At 31.2% G+C, this 13,669-nt stretch overlaps 1 protein-coding gene across 1 annotated transcript in view; it reads right to left on the bottom strand.

Moving 5' to 3' along the window:
• LOC127704555 (uncharacterized) overlaps nucleotides 1-13,348 on the bottom strand; it is a 75,804-nt gene extending 62,456 nt beyond the window's left edge. The window contains exons 1-2 of the mRNA XM_052208643.1: nucleotides 13,257-13,348; nucleotides 916-1,001 (exon numbers count right to left, since the gene is read on the bottom strand). The gene's annotated coding sequence lies outside the window, so the exon portion shown is untranslated. The remainder of the gene's footprint in view (nucleotides 1-915; nucleotides 1,002-13,256) is intronic.
• Between the last annotated feature and the right edge of the window lie 321 nt (nucleotides 13,349-13,669).

Raw genomic sequence — 13,669 nt, 5'->3', positions numbered from 1 at the left:
TTGTCGTGTTTTGCATGGTACCTCTGTCAATGTTGAAAATTGCCTGTCATACTCGAGGAAAAGTGGACAGGATACAATAATTGTAAAATTTCAAAGACGGTCTATAAATCTATGGTATGTTAAATACATTTAGCCTTTGTTCTTTTTATTTTCCGCGGGTAAGCATAATAGACTGATAATTAGACTTTGAGTGTCGGCAAGACAGAGTTTATTTTATACAACTAATGAACTGTGTGTAATTTAAGTGACATGATTAACATGTGAAGTATCATTTAGTTGTATAGTGACCAATTTGGAGATACAAAAGTAACTGACCAACAGCAACATTTAGTGTAGGCACTCTGTTTTGCTCGTGAGTTCAATGTGGCTCGAAATCTCATTGTCCGAGCACGTGGTCATCTCTTATAAGCTTGCACGTATTTAGAAAGTTAGTAGTCGACACTTCTGTGATGAACTTAGTTATTATTGATATGGTTTTATCTATAAATTAGCTGTTTACAAAACTTTGAATTTTTCGAAATACTAAGGATTTTTATCCTATGATTATATTATCTTAGCTGTTTTTAGCTAAAATTTTCTGAATTGGGCCCTCAATGCTCTTCAATTTCGTACTGTATTTGACCTTTTTAACTTTGTCGAGTCGAGCGTCACTGATGAGTCTTTTGTAAACGTACACAATTATAGATCTTGTATTTATGATGAGTTTTTTTGCTGGCTAAATATTAACATTTCCAAGAAATGATGAAAAATAGTTTTGCACAGTAAAACGATACCCTATTCTTGATCATATAAGTGAAGATAGTTATTATCTTCTATTATCATGATTATGGTTATTGTTATAATCTAGTTGGTAGAGGGTGTAGGTATCATTTTTGATAAGATTAATGTAGTCAGAATGATATAATCAATACTTACAAACTATTAGACTATTTTAAGCGGTAACATATACTCTCTATCTTCTTATCTCCCATGGTTCAGACAATCATCGGTAGTCCATTAGCCTACAAACACAATACAAAATTTATGAACTCCTTTAAAAAAGATCTAGTACAGGTAAAAAATGACTCGTTGAAATCTGTAAGCATATTGCAGCGACACACACATCCCAATAATATATAGGGTTGACTGGTTCCGATACAAAGAAAATAATATTTATTTATAATTAATCTTGTTTAGTTTACCTTGTTGTCATATTTTAAAGGGGGCGTACGTAAGTATTAAATATAGACACTTGCTTATTAAAATATCTTTCGTTATCCATGAAAAAAAAGATAACATTTAGTTAGCACAAAACCGTCCATTTATAAATATTGATATTAAACCAGCTGACGTTTTTAAACTCAGGTATCCAGCACTTTTATTAAGGGATCCTAATATATCAATACACTTTACCATCTTGCAAAACATGAATAGATATAAGAAGATGTGGTATGAGTGCCAATGAGACAACTCTCCATCCAAGTCATAATATGTAAAAGTAAACCATTATAGGTCAAAGTACGGCCTTCAAACTGGAGCCGTGGCTCATACCGAACAACAAGCTATAAAGGGCCCCAAAAATGACTAGTGTAAAACCATTCAAACAGGAAAACCAACGGTCTAATCTATATAAAAAACGAGAATCGAGAAGTCCATTTTATCTTTAGAAATACTACAAACCTGAAATGTGATTTCACTCCGACTCAAAGATTTATTTCTTCATGATTTTGAAACAGGATGTGATTAAAGGGGGTCAAACATTTACTATTTATTATTTCATTAGACTGGTCGATCATGCAATCTAAAGCCTGCTGTTTTCTATTTAGCATTTACGAACGAACGAAGGACATAACGTCGCGTAACATGAGAGATCACAACCTAAAAATCCCTAAAAATATTAAAGTATGAAAATAACGCGTTATACATTTGTAGCGTTCGCTGTGTTTATTCTAGATTTGTCGTCACTATGAAACTTCATACCAAAAAATTAAAGCTACATAAACATGCGAAAAGCTATATGATCTAACGGGCCTATATCTTGTATATGAGAAACCGAATCCATCAAAAGTTATCTTTGTATGAGAAACGTTGGATGTACACCAACGAGACAACAGTCATTGACAACAAACATCAAATGGGATAATGGAAATTAAATATATAATGACATATATATTCCTAATGTTTACATTTGAAGAATTCTTAATTATTATGAAAAATAGGTTGTGGGATAAAACTCAAAAGGCAGCAACCAAAAACAGTATAAACAAACTAAAAAAAATTATCTTATCTTCATTATGTACCTAAGCTCACGTAACAAATTTTGAACACAGTAAGTTCATTCACCCGAAGAAAAACCTGAAAAAAATAATGAGTTGCAACAAGTCCCTGCCTGATACAGGAAACGCAATGTTTTAATATTCAAGAAACGTAGTTCGTGATCATACTTTTGCTTTCTGGTGTCAAGTCTTCTCTAGTAGTAAAATGTACCTTGCTTTATAATTATCACACTGACAATCAGTATCAACTAAAATAGAAGTCGACACAACTCACCGATAGCTGAGTTCTCATTCACAGCTTTATTGTTAACACGATACGCAGCAAAATCTGCCATTGCGACCCCTTTCCCAAATCTCCCTTTAAATATTAAATACCAGACTGGTTAAACAAAGTAAGAATGATGGTGGGTTGAACTGTGTAGGTCTCATACTAACAGGAAGTCTGAATATCGAGGTGACCCTTGTATAAAATGACAACGTCGCTTATACAATCCATATCAACTGCGCAATCGATATTATAACCATTGTTTACTGTCGCTTCCGGTTAAAATACAACTGATGTACATGTATATTCATCGACGACTTCCCCAAAGTAGAAGCAGCAGAAATGAAAACACTGTTAAGTCATGTATAAAATTCAAAATGTATCATGTATTTACTAGCAGGACAAATATAATCATGAAGTAAAGCAACTCATCAAAGACTGAATGCAAATAAGCTTTTAGTATGTATTGATAAGATCTTTTATCAAGAAGACAAGTTTTTGTTCAGTGCAATGACAATTAATACTACACTGTTTTGACAAGATTGGTTAATAGCAACTAAAAAACAAATGGACCAAATGTCAAGCAGTGAAAGATTGTCAAACACACTCCATGGACATGCAGACCGATTAATACTTTTCCATTACAAGAGCTTATTAAAGGTGACAAAACGCAAGCACATTGAAAGAAAGACTGATAATTTCCAAATAATCCTGACAATAATTATTCATGGGCATGGATAGGCTCATTTACTTCATTGTATGTGTCTCCAAATTTAAAGAAAGCTTAAGTTATAAGGCAGTCTAAATTTGTTCTGCATTTATTTCAAAACTTCAGTGATTGCTAATGTGTTTTATATTCTGTATATAATGTTCATTAACTTACCATTTATTAGTTGACAATGAGTTAGAATCATCCATAGCACCAAATATTTCATATCCAATATGTATAAAATAATATGTTGTTATTAACATGTCATGCATATAGGTTGTACAATCTGAATGTGGTTTTCCTTACATGAAAAAATTTCCAATAGAAAATTAAGTAGAAACTTTGTGTTACCAATGAAGCCATTTTTTCCACCAGATTTAATTAAAATGGGGATCAAAACATTTCTCCTTGTGATGTTAGAAAGGTTTTTGAAAAAAATGCCAATCCGAATGAATAAAAAACAAACAAAGTTTAATGGAAACTCCTTACACCATTTTATCCAACATTGAGTAAATTTGAACTGTTATGTTTCAGACAAGAACATGAACCTGTGACATTGTATGGAATTCCAATGGAAAGTATAGGTCAACAATGCTGCCATAATTGTTGATCATCATTAAGTGAAGGTGGTTTGTAGAATGTCTTCTAATTATATATTTCTTAAAATTTTAAAGTAATTCAAATTTAATTTTCTGGCATGAGGTTTAATAAAAGCTTTTTAACCGTATTTAAATTCTTCATTCGACAGCAATAGTTACCATGTCATCAGATCCCACAAACATACTTTCTTTTAAAAAGTTTCCTTCATAATTATATAATATCTGCGGGTTTGGTTCGAGTTGATGAATTGGTGTCAGAGGAAATGATTAAAACTTAAATTTTTAAGCATTGGACAAATCTAAACCGGACATAACGTAACAACTATTGAAAAAAGTATACAACATAAGAAGTCATACAAAAGTTCACACTATTGAGAAAACTTAAGATTGAACAATATGAGTAGCATTGGTAAATATTAGACAATCCTCAACCGTCTATTTTTGATCACAGTTAAAGCATATTGATTGAAATAAAGATTTGCTAGAGGTATAGGGGGAGGGTTGAGATCTCACAAAACATGTTTAACCCCGCCGCATTTTTGCGCCTGTCCCAAGTCAGGAGACTCTGGCCTTTGTAAGTCTTGTATGTTTTTTTAATTTTAGTTCATTGGAGTTTTGTATGACGTCCATTTTCAATGAACTAGTACACATTTTTGTTTAGGGGCCAGCTGAAGCCCGCCTCCGGGTGCGGGATTTTTTCGCTGTGTTGAAGACCCATTGGTGGCCTTCGGCTGTTTTCTGCTCTTTGGTCGGGTTGTTGACTCTTTGACACATTCCCCATTTCCATTCTCAATTTTTTTTGTGTCAATGCTACGTTCTTAATTTCATATATGCTCTGGTAACTTTCTGTTTGATAATCATTTTGTCAACCCATGTTTACATTAAGGTCAATCTCAATGATGAAACACCATTCAGAATCCAATGTAAATCTTATGTGCAAAGCTAGTTTACTGGTGTTGAAATCTCATTAATTCATTAACATGATAAAAAAAGATACAAATCAAGGTAAAAACTAAACAATGAGAGAAGTGCAAGACCCCTGAAATACACGAAACGGGATGCGAAGTAAAAGTTAAGCGTCTCGATCCTGTTTTGTACACGCTATACGAATACACACTCAGTCAAAATGACAACATCATGAATAGGACACAATCGATAAATCTACAGATAAGACGACGATTATAGTATCTGATACAATATCAGAAAAAGTCTAACTTCCTGCTTCCAACGTTCACCGGCAATATCCAAATCAAGTAAATAAGTTCCCAATTGTCACAGATATGATAGATTATATAAGAAAGTTGTTTCCTGTTTAATCTGTTTTTTTTATAACTAAAGCATATCTTAAATATTTGCACTTTAAAACTTTGTCCCATGGGGTAATTTCCTTGCTGTTAGCACTGTTTTTTTTACCTGTGGAAACGTTTGAAAGACCAAGATTTGATTTTATATAATGCAATGAGAAGAGCATCATTTCCTGAGTGTATGGTTACACATGTATAGTTTGAATGGCGGCCAGTTAGAAAAACCCGAGCTCATCCAAGATAAGAATTTAAAGAAGAATACTTTTGTTCATGTTGTTGTTCTGTCCTGTTAAAGCCTTTTTGTGTACCTTCTGAGAATATTTTAATGTCAGCACTATTACATTAAGTGTGTTTTTATATCATCTTATTAATTTGATATGTACTTCCATCTAATTCAAATAAAATGACAAAAAATACTGCGTAATTCCTTTCTGTTATGTTCTGTCATGTTACCTGATAAAAAGTAACAGCATAGCCATAATCAGTAATAGGAAGGATGATAAAGACAATTTTACTGATGAAAAACACAGTTAACCTACTATATGCCAAACAGTTTATTTAATATAAGTTATTATCATCGTATTAAATGATCCTCATGGTAGATGGTAACAGAAAGGAATTTATTTTTGAATTTTTCATTACAGGCAGATTTTTCATCTAGCAAATGAAAGTTTCAAAAGAAAATGACTTTGTTTGCTGTTATCTTCCAATTATGACAAATTTGTAATGATGTTTTTTTCTTAAACTATGAAAACAAAGGAATTGTTTTGAAATTAAGTTCTTCCCTGTTACCAACTCTGTCCTGTTACTGAAGATTCTTTCATGTTACCGACAAATCGGACTATATTTTACTATATTTCTTAACCTTATGTATTATATTGCTAAAGAAAATAGTTGGCATTTGAATAAATATTGCAGGATGTACTAGTAAACTACAAATAGTATCTTTAATTTATTCCTCATTCACATTAGAAACTTTCTCAAATTGATTCACTTTGGTAACAGGAAAGAACTGGAATTTCTCCCCCCCCCCCCCTCTCTCTCTCTCTCTCTCTCTCTCTCTCTCTCTCTCTCTCTCTCTCTCTCTCTCTCTCTCTCTCTCTCTCTCTATATATATATATATATATATGTATATCAATTCGTCTCAAATTCAGCCCAACAATGTTAGATCTTCAAATTTGCCTTAGCAAATTTTTGTTCCTTCGTCAGCTGGATTCGAACCCTTGATTCTGTGACTTCTTGTCAACAACGCCTGCATCGTGTCCAGCGCCGTATAAATATACGATGTATATATTGATGTATGTTTTGTTATGAAGTTCAACTTCGATATTCATTTCTTCTTCCGTTTCATATATAAAACAATGGACTTATTTGGTATTATTCAAATCAAAAATGTGTGAATAATTAGTTAATAGAGAAAAATTTTACGGATGCAAATATGTTTTGAAGTCTTATTGTTATTTTACTAGCGCTGGGTTTATACCTCTGTTGGTGGACAGTTTATGACCGAGGATAGTACCAGCTCAGCAGTGAGTGCTTCGGTATTTCATGATTTATAATTTAAACCCACTTAAGTTTTCAAAGCATGAACTTAGAATGATTCAGTAACCAAAGTGTCAACTCTCTCAGGTAAAGTTGACCTTGGATTAATTTAATCATTATTTTAGAGCATCTTGGGTCAGCGTCTTATGTTGTCAAGTACTTTATCATCTCTGGCTTTCACATTTTTTACTTGTAGGGTTTCTGATACAGGTAAATCTAGAAAAGCGTTTTGGACGCAGTAAATATATATTGTTATTTTCATTTTCTAGCACTTAGTTGATAAATCTCCTGGTTGAGTGCATGTTTCCGAGCGTACATGTATCTGCTCAGTAAACAGTGGTTTGGTATTGACATGATTTATAAGATACCCTTTTGTGAATTCTCCGTTTACAAATTTATAGATTATTAAAAAACTAGGGTGCCTAAATTGATATAGCTATATATTCTCTTTATGTTCGTTTTTTATCATAAAGCTCTTTAAAGTAGCAAATACATATACATCACTGATTTTCTCATGAAGGTAAAAGTAGAAATGTGTCTCAGACGTACTCAATTTAAAAAGATTTATATACCTATACATGTGCTTTACGTCAAACTTGAATTTGCCTGGTCAATTTTGAACGATACTAGAGATGAAAACGGCATTTTTTTATTGAATTGTTTCATAAAAACTTTAGATACTGTTGTTGTATTTGTACATGTACACTTCTTAATTTAAAAAAAAAGTTTGTTTTCCAGAACTTCTTTGGTCTCCTAAAGTTTTAACGAATTACGAATTGACTTCGAACCTGTTATCTAAGCGTACTATATTTTAGAAATCCTATTAGAATCGAAATAAATCGTTCATGCCATGCTTTATGTTCCTTTTGAAACATTTAGGAATTATATATGTTTATTATCTAACACTTTGTTAACACTCTGAATATTTCACTTGTGTTAAAATAATCAAAGCTCGTGAGATTATATACTTATTTAGTAATTTATTTGACAATTCATTTTTTTCTATGTTAATGTGTTCTCACGCGATAAAGTACATACACATTTGATACTCTTTTGTTATTCATTAGACCAGAATTGAAAAGCTATTGTCAATTATTTCGTGTTTGATACGCTTAGATATTATTTGGAAATGTAAACACTCTGTCAACTTGAACATGAAACATGATCGTGAAGTGCAGATGGTTATTTAAATTATACTTTAAACATGTTAAAATGAACACGAGGCCCAACATTTTTTAAGAATTCGTTACAGATTTAATACGGTATAAGAATGTTAAAACTGTCTTGTCATTATCAATGTTATTATTATGAATCATAACAAACAGTTGGTATACTTTTTATCTACGAGTTGTAAGTTTTGAAAAAGAAATATCATTTAACATTTTCTTCATATCTTATTCTCGTTCTTTATTTACAATTACAGACCGACAAAAAAACTAATCAACTGTCCGGAAATAAATCGATGTAAAATTATACTTCTTATTGAACATTTCAAAAATGCATACAGTGCAGTGTAAAGACAAAGTGTATCAAGGATATTCAAATACATCAAATTTATACATTGTTTAATGAGTTAAAGTTTTTGCTAGTTTTTTTTTAATATGTTATAAACTAAATATTAATTAAACGGTCATTAGCTACGATTTGGACACACAATAAGTAAATAATTTCTGTAAAAGCGGAATTCTGAAAAACAAATCCCTTTCTTTATCAATGGTTATTAGCAGTCAGTTTGGTTCAATTTTGACAAAATAAGATAAAAGAAATGATGTTTTATTTGCTTGCAAGTCAATAATTCAATCTTATTCAAATCCTCATTGCTTTGACATTCAATTTGACCCTTAGCTTGGTATTTTTCTTATTCTACCAGGTGAGGAACCGGATTCAAATTTGAATGTACATGGTTCCGCGCGACAACTTTGCGCAGTGTCGGGCAACACAGAAAGTTCTGTCTTGGCAATTTACATTTAAAACGTTCTCATAGTATTGTAACAATTAAAACTATGTACATATTGCCTATTTTATGATGATGGAATGAAAACATTAAGACACATATATATTTACACTTTAATATTTTACGAAAGAAGGAAATAATCCGAAGGAAGCTTTTATTAGGAAAATTAATCTTTTATAACGATTTACTCTTTTGATATTCATAAACGTAATCAGATGTACCTTTGAATCAAATCATGTATTTTATTTTTACACAAAAATTCAACAAACAAACATTTTCTGAACCTTTGCCCCCCTTGAAACGTTTAAAGCGGACATTGATATATATTTACATTTGTTCACGTAGATAATAGTTGCTAGACAACATTTAATATCAATATCAATGAAATATACCCGAGTTAGTTATTATAGATAGATCGTAGTTTAAAAGTAGAGGCGAGAAACTCATCAAAATATTAAGTAATCTATTTCAATTTAACAATCTAAACTTTTCTGATTGGGTTCGATTAATATATATCCTCTAGAACAAGAAATTAAAAAAACAACAGACACGGCTCCCTCCGCCTCATATTTAGACTTATACCTCGAATTTGACATAAGCGTTTATCTTAATACCAGAATCAATGACAAAGGAGACGATTTTAATTTTGACATTGTATATCCACCAACTTTACAGTAATATACCAACTTCACCTGCATATGGGATATACATTTCCCAACTCAATCGGTATTCAAGAGCTGTCAACTGCTTATCAGACTTTATATAAAGTTGTTAAACAAGGGTTATGTCAAAGAACAGCTCGTCCTTTTTCTAAAAAAGTCCATCGGAAGATATCAAAACCTTTTTGGTAAATATTCAGTATCAACAAATAATACATGATGGTCTTGAAGTATATATTCTAGGTACTGACGTTGTATATCATCCTAATTACTTGTGTAGTGTTTTTTTTTTCTCTTCTTTGTATATTTTAATCCTTTACTGTTTTTCGGAAATATACTTTCAGCGTAGCTCGATTGTTATACATCCCGCCATTGTGTTATTGTGATATGGCCATTTTTTGTATTTTTGTCTTTCATTTTTCCTTTTGTTCTTTGTCTTTGGAGTGTCTATATGCCATTTTGGTTTTCTTTGTTGAAATATTTATTTGTTTTTATAAAGATTAAGATTATAACACAATGTTGACTGCTGTACCTTAATTTTTGACAATTTTAACTTTTATGTCTGTTTGTTTTGTTCACCCATTGTTGTCAATATAATGGAACTCCATGCGACTGTCATACAAGAGAGAGGTTTAGCTGGCAAAAACAGGTTTAACTCACCATTTTCTACAAGTCAGAAATATGACAGTTGTTTTCCATTCGTTTGATGTATTTGTACTTTTAATTTTGCCATTTATTTAAGGACTTTCCGTTTTGAATATTCCTTGGAGTTCGGTATTTTTGCTATTTGACTTTTCAACAAACTTGATCGTCAAATAAAAGTCATCATATATGATGCTCAAAATACTTAACTCGTTGATATGAATTTAGGCTGTCCAACGAGAGAGAGAGAGAGAGAGAGAGAGAGAGAGAGAGAGAGAGAGAGAGTTTAATTCAATATTCAATATAATTCTTGTGTAAGTTTATTTTCATCATTCATTAATCCATCACTTATGTAAGCCAAGGGTGATTGTATTTTTCTTAAGATTCACAACTTAAATGTGACTTCAAATATATCATTTGTATTCTTCAATATTACCGATTAACTTTAACACATGTAGTGTGGGAATAAAGAAGTCAGCAGTTTATCTTGATTATTTAACCCTTTCTGGACCCATTGTTTAAAAAAAGATCAATGACAGTGTGGTTGTCGATGATCTCCGTAGACGAATGGCTAAGTTCAAAGGTCATACATACCCTAAACAGTCTCCCAGAACGAATCGAAATGTGCTAACAGGTGTTAGAAAAATTGACATCTTTATATTTGTATCACGTAGAAATCATCAGAGAAATAAACTCTTACATAGGTTCTCAGATTTTCAGATTTATCCAATCTCGATAATTAGATTAAATTTTAAAGTCCCCGCCAAGGCTTGATATTTTAACAATCTCGTTTGGATAAATCCGGTAATCTAGTGATACCAATGTAAGAATATATACATATACACTTTTTGTCTTTAACTATAACATAACCAAATTTGTGCATTTCCTAAATATTCGGGGGTGGGGGTTAAAATATTTTGTCTTGAATCTGATTTTTGGAGAAAATATAGTTTTGCCAGACAAGAGAAAGAATTTCTTTGATAATATTCGTTTACAATTGTTTTGAAAGAAAATATGCTTTTCTGTGTAAAAATGTCTTGAAACAAGAAAAAAAAAAAACCAACAACAACAAGTTGACATACTAAAATACTTACCAAGAGATTTATATTTTTCATATACCGTAACATTTTATTTGTTTCTTGCTTCATGCATTTTAAGGAACATCTCTAATAGAACGGGGTGGTGATTATTAACGTATCTATCTCCATTAGGGAATTTGATTTCACCTTATAATTGAGCCATTGGAGAAGTTATACCTCATAATAATAGAAAAATATCCAATTGTGATATAATGGGTAAAATTGGATACAATTTCGTGCAAATCTTTGCAGAATTTTTTTTTTTTATGGTTTATAAGTTAGATAATGCATATTTAAAGGTTTTTCATGTCGTATAACACATCTATAACTTAATAATGACTTATTTGTATATCAATTTGAAGATTTTTATGAAAACCAATATCGAACGTTTAATCACTTTCTATTTCCTACCGTAGTTTTTGTTCCCTTTGTTATCCAGAATAGTATGATTGAATAAATCAAAATTCATCTATCGTCATGATTTATAAGGTACATTCAACATTTTTTGCATAATCCTAAATATTTTGAAATATTTCTTTTTTTAATTTAACAAGTCTATAAGGAAACTTAAAACGTGGATTTTCCTGTAAGCATCTTCAATTATCATGATATTACCTTTTAGTTGTTTTCAATAATAACGTATTAAACATATGCCCATCGAGACATATTTACTTATGGCGACTAAAGTGTTAACATAAATATATGCTATTTGATTTAATGAAATTAAATGTATTTATTTTTTAGAAGTTTCAATGGCATTTTTTAGCAGATCAAATTTTAAATTCTAATAAATAATATTTTCAAGAGTAAAAACATGGTAAAAACACACTTTATAAATGTCATGCCTCCAATGCACTCAAAGCAAATTATTTGAAAGCCACCGATGCATAGGAAACGAAACATTTGGGGAGTTATATGAATTAAAAGGATATTAAAATAATAGCCAAATCCATCTTACAGTATAAGGTCAACTTTGCCTCAGGGAGTTAAAACCTTTCTCCCTTAACAAGTTCTTGATTTATAAAGAAAAAATTGATTCTATAAATTATATTCGTACCAAGGTACTGACTACTGCGTTGGTAATACCTTGAATACTGATAGCTCATAAGCAATGGTATCGACCCAGTGCTGTAAGAAATTAAAACAACACTTTACAAGTTGTTTATGGCCATGAGACAACAAATCAACATCTATAAAAACTAATGACATTCTGAGTTAACACATCGGTTACAAATAGTCTTTAAACTTGTGTAGACGCCGAAAACATTGGCATTATTGATACTAACTGTATAACCATTGATGACAGATGACAGAAAGAGATTTATATTGTTCATCGGTATCCTCTAAATCGTTAATGTAATGATTTTTTTTCAATTTGAAAAAAATAAAATAAAATAGAAACATACTTGACAAATTTTAAAATAATTATGTTTTAAACCTACGGGGTATCATTAGCACAGTAGTCAGTGATTCGGTAGTTCCATGATATATAACAAATCCTTTTGTGAATTATTTGTTGATAAACCTTAAAATTATCAAACAACTAAAGTTCCACCTTTATCAGGCAAACATTGTGAAAAAATTACAGAATTCCTATTAAGCAAATTAAAAAAAATGGGAAGTCCATTAACACTGACAAAATCAAACGCTAACAATCAACAAGTGAAAAACAACTGCCATAGTCCTGACTTAATACAGGCATTTTCATAATTGACTTCAGATGAATTTGACTATTAATATAGGTGCACTGTGAGATATATAGCTTTTCATGTATATGGGTAGATACAACCATAGTTTTTAAATATTTGCGTTCGAGCGTTTATGTTCACGGTAAACCCAGGAAAGTGCGTCGGACGCATACCCTTTCTAAAGTGTTATTTGCATTTTCTAGCAAAGGGTCGATACCGCTGGTGGTGGACTGATATTTCCAAACGATATAATCAGCTCGATTGTCAGTTCTACGGGACTTTGTTTAAGGTGTCGAGTAACAGAACATCCGCATTTGAACTTCAATTTTCACTTTCATTCATACATATAAGAAGATTAAAATGGAATCAAACAGTGCAACAGGTTGATATAAAAATTTGCACTTCCTCCCTTTTACAAATCGCAACATCATAAAATTGCTCTTCCTTCTTGTAAAAAATACGTTACACTTGAGACCAAAAATTGCTGATATTAACATGACTGTGCATTATCAAATCATATATGTGCAACAGTTATAATTATAAATTATTTAAAATCTTACCATCTTTTCCGTTTTAACATTTGCCAACTCAATGAAGGTTTTACCTATACCTATGGTGAATGCCGTAAAACGAAACACCCGACAGGTGTTATTTTATTGTGACATATTGTAATAGAATATATGTCCTTTATAATACTTATTTGTTACTGAATTACATAATATAGGATGCAATGTCACAAAAATGAAACTTTCATGTTCATCCTTTATTGAATGAAATATTTATACTGTGTAGTCTTACCTCCGATTGTATTTAAAATGTTCTGTAACAATATACATGTATATATTTCTGATATACCTATAAGCTGTACTGCTTCTGGTTTGAAATAAACTATAAAACTATCATATATTAGGAATCAAGCTACTGGTCGTGTATTATTTGTCCTTGGAGATATTATGAGTACATAAGTTAATTT

Source organism: Mytilus californianus, unplaced genomic scaffold, assembly GCF_021869535.1.
Source record: "Mytilus californianus isolate M0D057914Y unplaced genomic scaffold, xbMytCali1.0.p SCAF_6, whole genome shotgun sequence".
Classification (NCBI taxonomy): domain Eukaryota; kingdom Metazoa; phylum Mollusca; class Bivalvia; order Mytilida; family Mytilidae; genus Mytilus; species Mytilus californianus.
This window is presented reverse-complemented; position numbering and strand designations above follow the sequence as displayed.